This window comes from Monopterus albus, unplaced genomic scaffold (genome assembly GCF_001952655.1).
Source record: "Monopterus albus unplaced genomic scaffold, M_albus_1.0 scaffold223.1, whole genome shotgun sequence".
Taxonomy (NCBI): Eukaryota; Metazoa; Chordata; class Actinopteri; order Synbranchiformes; family Synbranchidae; genus Monopterus; species Monopterus albus.
The window spans coordinates 991,358-994,847 of NW_018128103.1; the positions used below are offsets into that span (position 1 = coordinate 991,358).

A 3,490-nucleotide genomic window follows, 5' to 3' on the forward strand; every position below is an offset into this window, starting at 1 on the left:
CTTGTATTTATCTTTTTAAAATGTTTGTACTTTTTAAAAAATTTAGCTCTTTTCAACATTTGTTTAGCATTTAATAACTCTAGCATACTTGCAGCTACAAACACCATTCAAATAACACAGTGTTCAGCTCTTTAAAAACATTTTTACAATATTTAGCTTTTCTCAACACACACACACACACACACACACACACACACACACTCCCACTTGTTTTTCCTACTACATGGGGAATGCTCACACACACTCTCTCTCGTGTTTGTTTTCCCTACTTTGTAAGGCCTGCTGACAGGATAAAAGAGCACAAGTTCAGCTTTTAACTTCATCTTACATACAGTAATCATTGGACTTTTCCTTTTCATCTTTCTTAATTTTTCAACATTTTTCAACTTCCACAATTGTTTAGCATTAAATCTCATCCTCTTTTAACAAAGAACTTCAGCCATTTCTTCTCAACCTTCAACTATTTCAACAAATAACTTCAGCCATTTCTTCTCATCCATCAGCTGTTTTAGCAATTGATTTCAGGCATCTCAACATTTTCAGGGTGATACTTCAGCATCTCAGCATCCACATGCATTTTTGACAGGAAATTCATTTCTCTAGTTGGATGCTGTTTCTTAAGTTATAAGTTGTACTGTTCATAACTGCAGACTTTATGTGCAAGAGACTGCACGCACTGGTGAAATTCCTGGACAGTCCAGCTTTGATGTACAATCTGCAGTGAAGTGTGTGTCTTACACCAGCCACCTTGGTTTTGGAAAATAGCGGCCTGGGATCAGAAGCTGTAAATGTGTGTGTTGTTCTAAGAATACCCTGCACCCCCTGGACATGTCAACATGTCTGGACCCCTTCTATAAACTCTCCTGACCCATATCTTTATTAAACACACAGCTTGCTACACACTCTTACATATAGCTGACTTTACAGGTTGTGAAGCACAGAGGAGCCCACAGAAACACTTTGGAGAAGGGAAAACTATGTCCAACACTCTGACAAATAGTACACAATGAGGGAATTAAAGGCTACACATTGTAGCCAACCCATGGTAAACCAGTAAATAAACACTACGCATACTTTAAAATGAGTAGAATCAGTTTATCAGAATCAGAATCAGTTTATTGGCCAGGTGTGTTGGACACATGAGGAATTTGACTCAGGTAAGACTGATGACTGACTCATTCTTCTGTTTCTGTTAGGCTGCCTGTTGTACCTATTTACATTTAGATAACTATAAATGTAGCACTTCTGTCATGATCTGCTCCTGACTTCTTGTTTGGAACTCTTATTTTGTAGGAGACAGTTTTCATTGTCTCACCAGCTCCAGCTTCACCGTTTACCTGCCTATTTAACCTGTCTCCTGCCTCTCTTCAGATGCCAGAAAGTCTCTTACCATCCTGTACTGCTACCAGCCATTTCCTGTTACTTGTTTATCAGACCTGATCTTTGCTTGCCTGAAACTTATCTGGCCTGTTTCCTGCCCCTTCGTATCCCTGGTCTGTATTGTAAGTCTCCTGAATTCCTGGTTACCTGCACATGTTAAACTTGGCATGATTTATGCCTGATGCCCTTCTGGATGAAGTCTAAGAGTCGGCAGTCAACCTAACTTGCATGTTTTTAAACTGTGGGAGGAAGCTGGAGTACCCGGAGAGAACCCATGCAGGCACAGGGAGAACATACAAACTCCTTACAGAAAGGTGCTGGGGCACAAACCCGGACCCCCAGACCTGTGTTTAACTGTCATTATTCTTGCCTGTGGAACTTGCCTGTCTTTAGCCCACTAGCTTCTGGAAGGATCCTGGTCCACCATTCCAGGGTTGTGCTGCCATTTTGTGTATTGTGTCCTCTAGAGAAAAATACCAACCTTTGTCTTCCTGCTCAACTGCCTGTTACTCCCTAGAGTTTGTCCATTCCCTGTGCTCTTTTATCCTGTCTTCTCTCACAGCCAAGCTCCAAGCCCAATACAGTGTCTTCCTCCTCCCTGGCAGGTTTCCGGTCTGTAAGGAGTCAATACTTGCTTCTGTTCCTCTGTTGCATGGTGTTCCATCCTCCCCTTGTGTCCACTGTCTCCATACCTTACCACCATTGTCTGGATTCTGCTGATGCCTCCTCCAGGCAGCTCCCATGGGGTCCCCTCTCCTCATCAGCCCTGGTATTAGACACACGCAGTTGAGCACCTGGTCCTGTTATGGCTACGAGTGCGCTCCCAGCACCTCGTCTGCCTGAACTGAACTCTGAATCGCTGTACTAGCGGCTTTTGCTTTGTGCCAGTGGAACTCTCCTTGAACCTTGTTTTTGACTGAACTATGGTTTTGGGAAGTTTGGGTTTTGTTTGCCTTTTTGCACCCTGCTGTCTCCTCGCAGCCCAAGCTTTTAGTTAAGGATTATCCTGTGAGGACGGTACACGCCCTCCTCGGCGACTCAGCTGCCCATATGCCTCTTCCACGCTGGCGTTGACCCTGGAGCCACAGCTTCCCCCACAAGCGGATCCACGCACCGGCCGGCAATCATCTCGCCACCTCCTGCCTCCCCGCACAGCATCATTCTGCAGTTCCAGGTTCCCATCATTATTCCCCACATAGTCAGTATTTGATCTGCTGAATGTTCTCATCCTCCTCCTCTGTTCTCAATTTGGTGGCTGTCAGTACTCTCCGCACCCCGGGTTGCTCACCGAGTGGTCCAGTCTACACAGCTCCCAGTTGCCCGTACCGGCCATAACGTCCACACTACTCCTTACACCTTCTGTTACCGCCCTGATTAAAATTCTTTTATCTGAAGTCTGTGTCCTAGTTCTGCACTTACTGGGTCCTCAGTTCCTGGTCCTGACGGTTAGCCGTAACAGGTCCCTCCCATCACTGAGCACTCTCCCTGGTCAGTCAAAGATTTGCAGTCCTGTTTATTCCACCAGTCTCAATGCTAGAGTGGATTTTCCCCAATACACTTACCCACAATAAACTAAAACCTTTATCAGACAGACATCTTCCTTTGTCCTGCTATGTCAAACCTGACTACATTTTTATTTGGATGTTTGTTAAAAACCAGTTTGTCCTGTAGCATTTTTTTATTTTGAGTTGAGTGGAGGCATTGTGAAACAGTGGTTGGTGCTGTCGCATCACAACTAGAAGGTTCCAGGTTTGAGTCCTGACTGATCCATTCCCTTTCTGTGTGCATGTTCTCCCTGTGTCTGTGTGGGTTCTCTCCAGGTTCTTCAGCTTCCTCCCACAGTGCAAAGACATGCAGTTTAGGTTGACTGGTGACTCTAAATTACCTGTAGGAGTGTGTGTGGTTGTTTGTCTACATGTCAGGTCTGTGATAGGCTAGCGACCTGTCCACGGTGGACCCCGCCCCTCACCCAATGTCAACTGGGACTAGCCCCCTGCAACCCTCTTCAGGATAAGATAGGGACATAGATAGTGGATGGATGGAGTTGTTTGAGTGACAGGAAGATGTAAAACTTCATGTTCTAATTAGTTTAATTTTTCATTTAAAAGTT

General features: G+C 44.8%; 1 pseudogene; it reads left to right on the forward strand.

Moving 5' to 3' along the window:
• LOC109971403 (phospholipid phosphatase-related protein type 5-like) overlaps positions 1–2,748 on the forward strand; it is a 13,779-nt pseudogene extending 11,031 nt beyond the window's left edge.
• The last annotated feature ends 742 nt before the right edge of the window (positions 2,749–3,490 follow it).